This window comes from Myodes glareolus, chromosome 13, assembly GCF_982192425.1.
Source record: "Myodes glareolus chromosome 13, mMyoGla1.1, whole genome shotgun sequence".
NCBI lineage: Eukaryota > Metazoa > Chordata > Mammalia > Rodentia > Cricetidae > Myodes > Myodes glareolus.
This window is the reverse complement of record NC_142038.1, coordinates 22812390-22827780: the sequence shown is the minus strand read 5'-3', so window position 1 is coordinate 22827780 and position 15391 is coordinate 22812390. Positions and strand designations below refer to the sequence as shown.

The following is a 15391-nucleotide window of genomic DNA, read 5'->3' as shown; positions in this document are numbered from 1 at the left end:
GTGATTTAGCTTTGACAGGTTGATATTGAAGTTGGTTCTGGGCCTTTCCAAGGGCATCTCATGGCACAAGGATTTTCTGGTTATTAGTTTTCCCTGCCTTCATGGGGGTGATGATGTGAGTGCCTTGAACCACACTGGATTTTATTTGGTTTAGTCATATAGGCTCCCTTGTCAGTAAACGTTCCAGTCTTGTGACTTAATCTGCCATTATATTGCAAAGCTATTAAAACTGTGCTTTCTATGGGTCTCAAGGTAAGGGCCCTGCGTTTGTCCTTTTCTGCCCTTTAAGTGGTCCCTGTCTCTTTTAACACAGTATATGCCCCATTATAAACTCATGGACACAAATGTCTGACACTGAGGCTAAAGAAGTAGCTCCTTTGGTAGAATCTTGTCCAACATACACAAACCCCTGGGTTCAATCCCAGCCTTGGATAAACTGGACATGGAACATATGCGTAATTCCATGTTGTAGGAATGTAGTAGGAGGTTTCTCTCCTGCCCAGTCCCGCAATAAACACACAGAAAATATATTATTTGCAATACTGTTTAGCCAACAGCTTAAGCGTATTTCTGGCTAACTCATATCTTAAATTAACCCATCTCCATTAATCTGTCTATTGCCACGACGCTGTGGCTTATTGCGTAAAGTTCTGGCGTCTGTCTCTGGTGGGGCTACATGGCTTCTCCCTGACTACACCTCCTTTATCCCAGCATTCAGTTTAGTTTTCCCAATCTAGCTCTGCTCTACCCTACCACAGGCCCGAAACAGCTTCTTTGTTAACCGAAGAATATTCACAGCATACTGAGGGAAATCCCACATGACAAGAGGTTGAGATAGAATATCAGAAGTTGTCCAGCTACATGGTGATTTCAAGGCCAGCTAGTCTACCTGAGACCCTGGAAGGGGGTGGTAGTGGTTTTAAGAAAAAAAATTAAAATTCAATATTATCTGACTTGATGATGTGTGCCTTTAACCCCAGCACGTGGGAAGCAGAGGCAATAGGATTTCTTTGAGTTTGAAGCCAGCCTGGTCTACATGAAGCATTAATTCCAGACTGCTCAGAGTTACATAGGGAGATTCTATCTCAAAAGAGTCTAGAGGTTAGACGTCCTGACTTCATCCAGGAGAAGCTGATTCTGGAGGCTTCCTGTGGGATGAAGCTGGTGCTTTCTGTGGTTCCCTTTTATTCAGTCATAGCAATGCTTACCTAGCACTCTGCACATTTCTGCCGGTTTCCATTTATCCGAGAGCCTGTGAACTCTGTGAACTCTGAAAGCATGAGAATAATCTTGTGTGGTGTATGTATCTGTCTGTGGTGGGTCTGTGGGCATGTGTGTGCAGAGGTGTGCCCACTCATTCATGTACCTATGGACACAAAGGCCAATGTCAAGTGTCTTCTTCTATGGCTCTCTATCTTTGTTTGTTTTGTTTTTCCAAGACAGGGTTTCTCGGTGTAGTCCTAGCTGTCCTGGAACTCATTCTGTAGACCAGGCTAGCCTCGAACTCAGAGATCTGCCTGCCTCTGCCTCCTGAGTGCTGGGCTTAAAGACATGGGTCATCACTACTCACATTTTTTTAATTATTAATTTTTTTATTTGTAAGAGTGTGTATGTGTGTGGGTGCATATATGCCATAGCATGCATGTGGAAGTCAGAGGCCAGCCCATGGGAAGCAATCCTGTCTCTCTACTGTATGTGTCCTAGGGATTGAACACAGGTTGTCAGCCTTGGCAGCAAGCACATTGGCCTGGAAAGTCATTTTACTGATCTTCTGTCATGTTTCTTTTCGTCGTTGTTCTCTTGAGTTGTTTGAGTTATTTTTAAGATTATTTATTTTGTGCCAGGTGTTGTTGGTGCATACTTTTCATTCCAGCACTTGGGAGGCAGAGGTAGGTGCCTCTGAATTCCTGACTGGTCCATACGATCTGCTATCTTCATCGTACTGAAAGCACTGGGGTTGTGTGTGTGCACTACCATGCGTGGCTTTCTACACGGGTGTGAGGGATTCAAACTCATATCTTCACCCCTACTTAGCAGACAGTTTACCCACTGAGCCACTGATGCAGCCCTAATTATTCTTTAAAGAGCTAAGAATATGGTTTGATGATAGAATGCTTGCCTAGTATATACAAAAGCCTGCCTTTGAGCTCTAGCACTGAAAAAAAATTGTTTTAAATATAAACTGTGCCTATTGAAGTTTTTGTTTGTTTGTTTGTTTCTCAGTCAACATCTTGGTTGATTCTTGGAACTGCAGAAGTCCAGAACATTTTGGGAACCTGTTATAAAGCAAATTCCCAGTTCCCAGCAATGTTTGCTTTTCTCATCTTTCCTAGCAATAAAAATTTTAATGGCACATAGCCACCCAGAATGGACATGGCTCCTGGCTTCCCTTGTGGGGCAAGCATGGTCAGTGGACTAAATTGGAATCACCTGGACGGATGGAAGCATGATGCTTGTGGCTCCCAACCCTTCGCTTTGTTGTTGCTGTTGTTGTTTCTGTCCCTTCCTTACATCCTTACAGCTGGAATGTGATGTCACTGGAAGGGCTGATCCCTACCGATTTTCTGAAGCAAACTGCTGTTGTTCAGTTTGTCTGTTTTGTTAAGCGACTGCTATCTGGGGTTTTCTTTCACTCACAGCCAAACCAAATCATTACTAATTTGGTGGCAAACGGCCTAAATAAAGCGATCAAGGAGGGGGCACTTAGTGACGAACTTCATAGCTGCATGGTTTAACTGAGACTGCATGGTACAGGCAATGAAAACAGTACTTTTTGAAGTGCATGGTTTTAATAATTTCAAGTCATTTCTCCTTTGGATCTTCACAATAACTACCTGGGTCAGAGAGAGGAAAGACTAAAAGAGACGCCTTCCTCCATTGGCCTGAGGGTCTGTTTTGGTTTTTTTTTTCTGTCCGGTCTCACCACCTGGTCTGGCTCAAAGAGCCAAAAATAAATATAGTAGACAGTACAGACTTTACTTGTTATTTCAATAATTTTTGTGATTATAATTTTCTATCAGTTATTTATTTTATTTTACCTATGTATGAGTGTTTCGCCTGCATGTTCACACGTGCATCCGAACGTATCAGATTCTCTGGAAGGGATGGTAATGAGTCACCATGTAGGTGCTGGGAACCGAACTTCAGTCCTTTGGAAGAGCAAGGAGTTCTTTTAACCACCGAGCCAAGTCTCCCACTTTGATTATAATTTGATTGTGAATATACAATGATGATGAAGTCAAAGTTCAGAGAAAGGCTGAGTGCTGTCCCTCTAAAATTTGTGCTTTGAAACTCGACGCTTTAATATGTGTGGAGTTATGGCTTTCTAAAGTCATCGAGGTTAAATGAGAATATAACAGTGACACCCTCATCCTGTGTGACCAGCATCCTTATGAGAAGAGAAAATCACGATTGTACACAGAGGGAAGGCCGTGGAGAAATCATGCCTGTCCATACCTTGACCCAGGACTACAAACCTTCAGAGCTGTGATAAAGTCAATTCTGTTACTTAGGCATTTGTTTTGTGTAGAAACCTCAGTTTGAGGATACAGGGACTATACTAATTCTACCCAAGACATAATCCTGGCCTCTCCCCTGCTAATACTAGGATTTTAGCCCCAGCAGCCAACCAGCTTCCTCACGGAGTCTTTTGTGACTCCTCGCCCTCCTGGACACAACTACCAAGATCTTTCATTACCACCATGAAGACAAGACTCCAACTAGCCCAAGGCTGGACCCTGTAATTTAGGTGCTGGGGGCTGGGGCTAGAGAGAGATCTCAATTGGTTGAGTGCTTGCCTACGGTGCACGAAGTTCTGGGTTTGATTCTCAGGACTGCATAAAACTTGGCATGGAGGAATATACTGGCATGGAGGTATATACTGGTAACCCAGCACTTAAGAGGTTAGCACAAGGGAATCATCAGTGACATAGTTCAAGATCAACTTGAGCTAGAAGAAAGATACATGTCTGGATGTTTATATATACAGGCTGCAGAAGGAGCAGGGTGAGGTTTCGCTTGCTTTGTGGCATAATCTTGCCTCAATCCTTCTGCCTCAGACACACACCACCAAACTCAGACCGCACTTGGCTTCACTGATTTCCTGTTGCTGCGGTAGACGTCATGACCAAAACAATTTATAGGAAGAAGCGTTGAGTTCACAGCAGGGACAGTCTATATTGGAAGGGAGACGTGGCAGTGGCAGCCAAAGCGAAAAACCTGGAGAACACATCTCTTCCTACAAACAGAAACCAGAGAGTGTAAAAGGAGGCTGCTCTTTCATTTCCCGGCCGCCCAGACCCGAATAACCATACAGAAACTATATTAATTACAACACTGTTCAGCCAATGACTCAGGCATATTTCTATCTAGCTCTTACATCTTGAATTAACCCATTTCTATTAATCTCTGTATTGCCACGAAGCTGTGGCTTACCGGAAAGATTCCAGCAGACTTTCTCATGAAGCAGGTAAAGGTGCTTGTCACCTAGCCTGACTATCTAAGGGATAGATATCCCTGGGACTCACGTGGTAGGAGAAGAACAATGAGTCTCACAAGTTGTCACCAACAAGCTGTGGCATGCACCACCCCCCCCCACACACACACAAAATATAATCTTAAAAACTGAAAATGCACCAGGCAATGGTGGTACATGCCTATAATTCCAGCACTTGAAAGGCAGAAGCAGGAAATTTGAAAGACTTTTTCACCCATATTGGCAGTTTGTCAATCACTTTCTTCTGGGACCTGCAGAATGTCTGACAGTTTCTTTCATGAAGCAGTAACCTTGAAGGACTGTCTCACCTTTAGGCAAGTTCAGCAGTCACATTTCTGTGGGTCCTACATGTCCAGTTCATACAGCACACCATCACGTAGTCCAGGCAAGAACAGTTTCTTGCCCAAATGGCTAGCCTTGTCACACTGTAAACCCCATAATGAGTTTCTTCAATGCCCATCAACCCTTCTGAAGTAACTGGTGCTGCCAGAAGCAGACATGTCTCACTGTTGAGAAAAGTCTGAGTTCTTAAAACATTCTAAATGCAATATTCTGTAATTCTTTTAAGGGTTTGAAGAATACCTATCCATCTGGAATGTATCTCTGTACATCTAGAAAATCTAACTAACATAATTAAAAGTTTGATTATTATAGATGGCTATCTATTAATCTGTATTGCTTAACTATACATTACACTTTTAAATGAGTTGCACAGACACAATATCTTAAACAAAAACGGAAATACAAATATACAATGTAACAAAGTCGACCATAAATTTGTATCGATAGACCAAGATCCATATCAATGTTAAGTATTCATTTCTATATCATCTCCCCCTTATTTTTTTTAGAAATTGACTTTGACCATTAATCATTTTATAACCAACCCTTTTAAAATGAAAACAAACATTTATAAGCAATCATTTTAGGAATTTGGGTGTAGTTTTCTCCAAACTTCTTCTTGCTATTTGTTCGGCAAAGTATTTTTAGGATTCACAGAGACCTTTCAGGGGCTCTTGTTTCATCAAACCACATTAGCTTGGAAGAAATCCATAGGTTCTCATCTTCTGTGGAGGCAAAAGCAGAACCTCTTTTCCAAAGTAACATATCCCTAGACTCCAGTTTTGTGAGAGTCAGTGTTCTCCTTCTACCGTGTGGGTCCCAGGGATTGAACTTAGATAGACTAGGTGGGAAGCACCTTTACCTGCTTGAGCTTCCTCTCGACCTCTTTGTTTTCATCCTGTCCTGGTCTTCATATGTCATTTCTGATGCTGGCTGTAGCTACCCATGCAGTAAACGTGTAACAGGCTCTTTGTGTGAGAAAATTAGCATGTTCTGGGTCTTTATCCTAAACTGCCCATCCTTCAGCAACTCCTACCTCACGGTGGCATCTTAGTCCTTCCAAATGGGTAGATCTGAAACCTAGGAATCAGACTGGGGAATGTAGCTCAGCAGAAAAGAGTGTGTGCTTTGCATGCATGAAACCCTGGGTTTCGTCCCCAGCACCACATAACCAGATACAATCATGCCCGCCTGCAATCCCAGCATTAGAAAGGTAGAGGCAGGGGAATGTGGAGTTCAAGGCCAACTTCTACTACACAGTAAGTTCAAGGCCAGCCTGGGATATATGAGATCAAATCTCAAAATTAATTAATTGAAATATAAAACCTGGGGGGGGGGGCTGGAGAGATGGCCGTTAAGAGCACTGGGTCTTCTTCCAGGGTACCTGGGTTCTGAGCACTCCGATGGCAGCTCACAACTGTCTGTAACTCCAGTTCCAGGGAATCTGGCACCCTCACACAGACATGCATGCAGGAAAACATCAATGTGTATAAAGTGAAAATAAATAAACAAACATATATTTAAAAAACCCTGGTATTATTTTTGTCTCCTTCCTCTCCTTCAGTCTCCCACGCCCCTACCACGCCAGTGACTGCCACATCCTGCTGTCTTCCTAAGATGAACAGGGAAGGAGAAATAGTTCTGAGCAGTCTTTGCAAGGCAAACTTTCTATTCGCTTGGGTTTCTACTTGCTTGAGTGGCCTCCAGGGTCGTGCCTTCATTTTGGATTCCCTCGGGTACTAGTGATTTATTTGGGAGGTGACTCGAGGAAGCATTGTGAGTGAATAGGGACATGAAACAGGGAACAGAATGGAGACACCAGTGTGTGTTCCTGAAGGCTTATCTCTTTACACAACTTGGGGGGGGGAGGTTCATCCTGTACAGTACCTCCTGAGAGACTATTGAGGACTCCCAGAGAATTGTCCCCTAGAAGGAGAGGAAGCCAGAGGATGTATCCACCCACTCCTGTGTCCGGTTTGGTTTACTGGGGTTTTGCTGGGTGGTGCTAGGCACACGTCCTACCGCTGGACTACCCCACCATTCCCCTGGAGCCCGTGTGTTTGTGCTGCTCCGGGAAACTGGCCTCTGCAACGTTTCCATCTGTGTGCATGCTAGCCAAGCACACGTCTGCAGTCAAGGAAGGGCTGCAGGCTGGGAGGCAAAGGGCCCGAGGCAAGAAGCCATGGAGAAGGCTGGTGATCGAGCCTTGTTGGTAGAGTCCTTTGCCTAGCACTTAGAAAACCCAGGACTAGACTTCCAGGATCCCATAAACTGGGTGGAATGGTATATCTGTAATTCTAGCATTGGTGAAGTGGAGGCAAGAGGATCATACTTAGCTACATAGCAAATTGAGGTTGGCCTGGGCTGCAAGAGACCCTGTCTCAAATACTAAAATCAAACTTAACCAATAGAAGGCACTGGACACAGGGGAACTGTCTCCCATAGGTCTGAGTGAGCTCCTATGAGCTGAAGCACGCTGGGAGATCCAGCATCTTCTATAGCAATTGCTATGGTTTACAGAGCGACCCTGAGTTTGCAGAGAGCTGCTTCAGCTTCACAAATAGAGCTATGGGTTGTAAAGCAGAGTAACACGCTGTTAATAGTTAATCCTTACACTGCTGACAGTGTGTTCTCGTTCTCCTAGGCTTACAACTTTATATTTCTTTATTTCTACATTCTTATCCATGGAATCTACATTTTTATATTCCTATTCTTGGACTCTTCAACCTCACAACAAGAAATTGAAGGCATCTCATTTCTGGGATGTTGCTGGACTTTTTTTTTTTCTTGGTTAAATTCAATTTTCAGCTATATAACCCACGACACCACTAAGAGACCCAAATTGTAAGATGTGTTGAGCAGGACTGCCATGTAAAATACTCCATCATGCATTTAAAAATTTTACTACATTTATTGGGGGGGGGTGTGCCTGTGGGGGGGATGACACTATGAGGGAACCAGTTATCTCATCCACGTAGATTCTGGGGATCAAACTGAGCTCCCGTGGCTTGCAGCAGGTACCCCCACACTGAGCCATCTTACTGGCCCCCATCATGCCCTTTTTTTCTTTCGAGTCAGGGTTTCTCTGTCTAACAATCCTGGCTGTCCTAGAACTCATTTTGTAGACCAGCCTGGCCTTGCACTCGCTGAGAGACACCAGCCTCTGTCTCCTGAGTGCTGGGATTGAAGGCGTGTGCTATCACCGCTGGCGTTTTGTTTTGTTTTGTTTTGTTTTGTTTAATTTTCAAGACTAGGTTTCTCAGTGTAACAGCCATGACTGTCCTGAAACTCACTTTGTAGACCAGGCTGGTCTCAGAGATCTGCTTGTGTCTGCCTCTGGAGTGTTGGGATCAAAGGCCTGTGCTACCCTTGCCAGCTCTGATTTGATTTTCTTAGAGGTGCGTTGACCCTTAGACCCTTAGACAGTTCAGGGCAATGAGAGGCAAACAGAAACTTTAGGAAATTTCTGGGAAAGTTTTTCATTTCCTGCTGAAAAGGAACAAATGTTGCTCCCAATTTTCCCTTTGTCCCTTGTTCAGCTACAGCAGCGCCTTTCAACCCGGAGAGGGTTCTGGGCCCTGCCCTGGGCAGCCAATAGAATGGACTACAACAAGTAGTCCTTGTGTGTTGGCTCCTTTAACTTGGATTACTTTGCCTTCTAGAGTGAGTTACACTGTTGCTGACCTGATGTGGAAAATGTAGACGGACTAGAATTACCTAACACTGTAAATATCCCAGAGACTGTCACAGACTTTAATGTCACTGGCTTCAAAATAGCTCCAGGCGGTGTTGCAAGCGGCTCACCAGGCCAGCTTGCAGACTTACCCACGTGGGCAGGACTTCTGTGTTTAGAGACGGATTACAAACCTCTGAACTGGTCTGGTGGGCCTCCCGACTATCCCTTTGGCCCTTCTGAGTCCTTTTGAATCGGACTTTGTCATCTAAGGAAGGGAAGAACAAGCAAAGACACAGGGTTAAAATGGGAAAAAAAAAAATTTTTTTTCTCTCTAGGGTTTTTAAGCCGAATCCTGAGGTTAAGACTTGTTAGTGGGGCCCACCTGCTATCCTTTTAAGGAGATAAAAGACTACATCCACCGTTGCCCCTTCCACTCTCTTCCAGTCCACTCCCCCCACCCCAAACCCTATAATTAAAAAGGCTCTTTTCAGATGGGGATACAATTCAAGCACCATCATTATGAGAGCCCTGCCCCGTTTCTGTGGTTACTGACAACCCCCTTTGTGTAGGTCTCATTAAATCAAACCAGGGATTCCTGATTAGGGGTGTGTGTGTGTGTGTGTGTGTGTGTGTGTGTGTGTGTGTGTAATGATTTTTAGCAAGAGAAAGCTGTGTCGGTCTAAGAAATAATGTTGCAAATACAGGTATGACAGCCCTTTGGATTAGAAAGGAATATTATTTCTCTTGCTGGAGCCGCTAACAAATCAACCGTGAGAAATTGATAATGGTTTTTGTCACCCTGCCCCTTGCTCTGTCCTGGCAGCATTCTCTGTCCCTGAAAGGGAGACACACAGCCTTCTCTGAAAAGCTAGTTTATTGCCAGGGAGATCAATGAAAGTCCACTTTCATCCCAAGCATCTTGGATTGTTAGAGTCATCTGCTTCTCATAAAGAAAATGACACTTAACCAAACCAGAAGCAATAGCAGGTTTTCCTTAAACCTTGATAAGTAAAATGTGGACTGGGGAGACAGTCCAGCAGGTAAAGGCACTTACCAGCAAATCTGATAACCTGAGTTCTATTCCTGCTACCCACTTGGTCGAGGGAGAGGACTCCCCACAGGTTGTCCTCCGACTTTTACCTGTACAAAGTGACACATGTACACACACACACACACACACACACACACACACAGAGAGAGAGAGAGAGAGAGAGAGAGAGAAAGAGAGAGAGGGGCATGACATGTACAAAGTCAAATGTAATTTAAACTTTTAAGTTGACGTAACCGTGAGATGCACTTATATTTTACCTGGACCTAGTTTATGTTAGGCTGCTGTTTTATTTTCTCACCTTCAAATTTGACATTTTAGAATCCCTAAAGTCTTTGTGTTATTTTTCTTGTCCCTGAAACTAACTGCCTGGAAGAAGCAGCTTGCGGGAGGAACAGTGTATTGTGATTCATGGTCCAAGAGACTTAGTTCCAGTTTGTTGCAGGCAGGGGACAGGGTGCTGGGGCCGCTCCATCTGTCCGCATCAGAGCTCAGGGAATGGATTGCTTACATCTCAGTGGTAGCAGACAGAATACAGAAAAATGGAACCAGGGTCAGAAACAGCCTTCCAGACCCATCCTCAGTGACCTAGGTACGCCCCCGAGTCCCAGTATTCATGACCGCCCAAAACACTGTCACCAGCTCGGGACCAAGTATTTAAACAGCTGAACTTGTGAAGGACATGTCACAGTCCAGTGAAAAGTGGTACACACACTTAAACCCACTGGGGTAGAAGCAAGAATGACCTCTGTGAATTCAAGGCCAGCCTGGTCTACTGCAGTGAACTTCAAGACAGCCAAGGCTACACAAAGAAACCTTATCTCAAAAAACAAACAAACAGAAGAATTAAATAATTAATTACTTTTAAAAAATTTTATTTATTATGTATACAATATTCTGTGTGTATGCCTGCAGGCCAGAAGAGAGCACCAGACCTCATTCCAGATGGTTGTGAGCCACCATGTGGTTGCTGGGAATTGAACTCAGGACCTTTGGAAGAGCAGGCAATGCTCTTAACCACTGAGCCATCTCTCCAGCCCCCCCCCCTTTTTTAGGATCCTTCCTTATAAAATTACCTAATGATCCCTTTGGGTAGGCTCTGCCCACTCCTGACAAAGGGTACTTGTCTGAACCGGCCTTGCTGTCTAATCTCTCCAGGTCTTTGTTCTCTTGAGTCAGGACTCTTTCTTGCCTCTGAACCTAGTCTTAGTGGTTGATAAAAATCTCTAGAGGACTTCACTTTTATCTTTTTTAAAGAAAATATTTATTATTCTATGTATATGTGTCTTCTACTTGCATGTATGTCTTTATGGCCAAAGAGGGCATCAGATCCCACTATAGATGGTTGTGAGTCATCATGTGGTCTGGAAATTGAACTCGGGACCTCTGGAAGAACAGCCAGTGCCGTCTCACCAGCCACTAGAGGACTTCATTTGAACATTTAATTTCCACAGACTCATCGCTCTTTACAAGGTCTTTGTGGCCCCGCCTCCCCCGAAGTCACCCTTGTTCTGATTTGTACCCCTTTGCTGCAGCCAGTCACAGGGGGTCACGTGAGGGAAGAAGGAAACAGCCTGTTCTGCTCGAGGATGATAAGTGGGGCGGGCGCGGAACTCAGGGGTAGAGCATTGACCTAGCATAGGTGGACCCTGAGTTTGGCCCCCAAGCACTGAGGGGGGGTGCCAGGTGTGCTGATGGTTTGCATCCATGATGTCAGCACTTGGGAAGCTGAGGCAGGGGGTGGCAAAAGAGTTCAAGACCAGCTTGCACTACACAGTGAGTTTGATTGACTACAGAGTAAGACACTGTACACACACACACACACACACACACACACAAATTGTGCATACTTCGCTATGTACTCTGTTTCTCGTCGGAACATGGTCCACCAATGAAGCTGTGTGAGGATTCTGAGCCTGGGAGAAAACAAGAGTCCTGTGACCTTGTTTTTGTGGATTTGTTCTTGGCATGTGCTTCTATGCATGCCCCTCCCAGGTGTGCTGGATAGAAGTGGGCTTACTTGTGATTACTGTCATCTTACCCATTATTATTGAGAATGGGGTTTTCAAGCACAATTTGTCCTCATGACTGTGTACAGCCTAAACTCACATGACCTTGTCTTTGTGACTGTACACAACATGAACTTAAGTGAACTTTGCTCACATGACCTTGCCTAACCCTTAGAATAACCTCAGAATAGAGATTGTATAAGGCCTTGAATAAAGATGGCTATTACAGGAAACTTTAGTCTGCCCATTATTTCGGCTCCACTCTCCCAGGTTCACACCAACCAATAGAACGGTAAAATTGTATGCTGCATGTATGCAGGACCCACACCAGCCTGAAAAGAGCATCAGATCCTCCTGTAACTGGATTTACAGTTGTGAGCTGTCAAGTAGGTTCTGGGAACCGAACCTAGGTCAGGTACAAGAGCTGTAACTGCTCTTACATCCTGGGCCACCTGCTCAACACTTCCTGCTTTTTGAGACAGCATCTTGGTGTGTCTCAGACTAACTCACTGTGTGGTCCTGGCTAGACTGGAGTTTGGGACTCAGGCTAACTGGAACTCACTGTGTGGTCCTGGCTAGATTGGAGCTTGGGACTCAGGCTAACTGGAACTCACTGTGTGGTCCTAGCGAGACTGGAATTTGGGACTATCGACGGAATTACAGATAGAGGTCACCAGGCCCATGACCTGCTGCTCCCCTTGTCTTTCCTGGGCACTATGCTTCAAGGCGTCCTGCTTCTGGGTGACCCCTGGCACCATGGTTGGCAAAAATGCCCTTTGGTGAATGTATGCTCCTTCTACATCACAGGGAGTGTCTTGAAGTCCAGATGCTTTAGCAGGGCAAGGCGGTAGGTACATGCCGACGCTGGTGCACGCTGAACCACACAGTGAAACACTGTCTTTAAAATGGAAAAAAAAAACTGTTTAAAAAGATAGCATAAGGGCTAGAGAAATGGCTGCACAGTTAATAGCATTTGCTGTTCTTCGGATAACCCAAGTTCAATTCCCAGAACCTACATCAGGTGGTTCACAATCTGCGCAATTCTAGCTCCAAAGAATCTAGCACCTCTATGCTGCTCAGACACATGCGTATGCATACATACAGACACACATAATTAAAAAAAAAATAGGTATTGCTGGGTGAGGTGGCACCATGTTTAATCCCAGCACTTAGAAGGCAGTTTGAAGCCAGTCTGGTCACAGAGTAAGTTTCCAGACAGCCAGAGCTACACAGAAAAACCCTGTCTTGAAGAACCCAAATAAGTAATAATAGTAATAATAATAATAGCCATTTCCCAATAGTTTCAAAGCCGACACAGGTGTATTTCTGTAATTTTGTGGCCAGCATGATCTATACAATAAAAGTTCCAGGCCAGCCAAGACTATGTGTTAAGACCCTGTTCCTCCTATCCCCTCCCACCCAAAAAATGAAATAAGGGACTGGAGAGATGATGGCTCAGGGGTTAAGAGCACAGACTGCACCAGGCTGTGGTGGTGCACTCTTTTAATCCCAGCACTCGGGAGGCAGAAGCAGGCGGATCTCTGTGAGTTCGAGGCCAGCCTGGTGCACAAGAGCTAATGCCAGACAGACACCAAAGCCACAAAGAGAAACCTTGTCTTGAAAAACCAAAAAAACAACAACAACAAAAAAAAAACAACAAAAAAACACCAAGGACTGCTCTTCCAGAGGACCTGATTCAATTTCCAGCACCCACATGGTAGCTCACAACTGTCCATAATAACAGGATCCAACACCCTCACACAGACATACGTGCAGGCAAAACACCAATGCATACACAAAAAAAAATCTTCTTAAAAAATAAAATAAAATTTGACATAGATGCCTGAGAATCTGCAGCTGTTGAAACCTGACCAGTTATACTTTGCAGGAGGCTAGCCTCCTGACAGAGTCATCTTCTGACAGAGATAAATAAAGCAAGCTTTAACTCATGAACCAGAAATATCTTTTCTCTGAATAAGATGGCGAAGACCTCAGGAGACAGAGACGCTGAGAGGCTTAGGGCTGGAGGGGGACAGTCTGTTGGGCAGAGGGAGGAGGGAGCAGAGGGGGAAGAGAGGGTTGCCTGCCGGAGCACGGAGCACGTCTTCCTGTGAGATTGCTACTGATTAGCTGGTAACAATGAATATTTATGAGCGGCACTGACTGTTTTGCAGGGCTTCATTTGAATAATCATGAATATGTTTCCATGCATTTGCACCTGATGGGATGGTTTTCAGTCTTTAAAGAGCCAGGGAGAGAATGGGAGCAGGAGCCAGGGAATGCAGTGGGGTCATCACCCCTAGACACCTTTATCTGAGGTGCTGCCCTCATCCCTGCCACGCTCTTCGCGTGGAACCAGGCAGAAAAATGTCCAAAATCATCTGCCTGGTGCCTAGCAAGGCATCAGTGGATACTAGCTGTCATCTCTTCTGAACCTCTTTTACCCAGGAAGACAAGGGCATCGGGATGCTTCTGTCTCCCTTTTCGGTCCTACTGTTTCCAAGTGACATGTCTGAATTTCAGGGATGTTAAATGACTTTTCCAAGTTCACAAGGCTGTCTGATGTGAGTCAAGGCCATTGCTCAGGTATCTTCCAAGGGCCTGGGTTGAGCATGCCCCTCTGCTGGGGTCAGTCCTAGCCTCTGTCTATTGTCCAGTCATAATTAGCAATGAACTGCCTGCCCCTGGCACAGTCAATAACAGAACAGTTAGGATGTTAAACCCTTGGATTCGTTGAGTGCTTGGAGGCAAGCAATCATTCCCCTCACTCTCCATCCCATATTAGTTTGTTGTAGCTTTGACAAAACACCCGACCAAAGCATCTTAGTAAGAAGTCATGACAGCAGGAACAGTAGACAGTCACATGGTCTCCACAGTCAGGAAGCAGAGAGAGGCAAATGCTGGTGCTCGGCTTACCCTTTTTTCTCTTTGTTCAGCCTGTGACCTCCGCCCCCAGCCCCTGAGACAGGACCACTCACACATTCAGGGTGCTTCTTCCCTTCTCCACTTCCTGGAAACAGTTGCATCCAGAGATGTGTTCCACAGTCATTCTATACCCCCATCAAGTTGGCAGTCAGGATTAAGGATATCAGGTACCAATAAGGGATGGTGGTTGTTTTGAAGGGATTGCTGCCAGGAGGGCAGGGTGGTGCGGGCAAGAAAGGCAGAAAGATGGGGGCATGGCTGCGTTCCCCGTGAGCTGTTATATGGAAGGGAGTGGCTGAGGGCAGAGGAGAACTTCAGTCTGCATGTACTGGAAAGGAGAGGGGGGTGAGCAACCCTCCCACAAAAGGCATAAGCCAGAAGGAAGCCAACTTAGTTATTTTCTACAAAACACGCAGACATTATTTTGGGGACAGGGCATATCCAGAAGAGACAAGATCATCCAGTGCCCACAGCTAGCCAGTGTGAGTCCAAACTGCAGTTCTAGCCTTTTCTGGCGCTCCTGATGTTGGGCAAGCCCGTTCCAGGCTCCCAACCCCACCCCAAGCTGGACTGAAAGGCAAGGAGGGGTGTAGGCCAGGGCCTAGCACAGATGTAGCCTAACACGTGGGAGCTATTATTAGGCAATCCTTATGGGAGGAAGCGAATGGCAATGGACTTGCAGGCTCCACCGGAACTGAAGTGGGGGAGGCAAGCAAGTGAGTCAGCTGTCACTGCATCCTTCCTGTGCCAGGCCACACCTGCCACATCAGCCTGCTCCTCCTGCCTGGGAAAGCTGTGCACAGGGGTTGCAAAAGCAAGATTCCCTCCCTGAGTTTGTTTTCCCAGATCCCACACTGACCCAGCCCCCTCTTCTGGTTTACATTTTCTCTCTTTGG

At 45.3% G+C, this 15391-nt stretch overlaps 1 long non-coding RNA gene across 1 annotated transcript; it reads right to left on the bottom strand.

The window, feature by feature from the left end:
* Positions 1-1647: 1647 nt before the first annotated feature.
* Positions 1648-14976, bottom strand: LOC146891700 (uncharacterized). The gene is made up of 3 exons (XR_015005317.2): positions 14549-14976; positions 8663-8778; positions 1648-4237 (listed from the first exon to the last, which is right to left on the bottom strand). It is a non-coding gene; the product is annotated as an uncharacterized LOC146891700 (long non-coding RNA).
* Between the last annotated feature and the right edge of the window lie 415 nt (positions 14977-15391).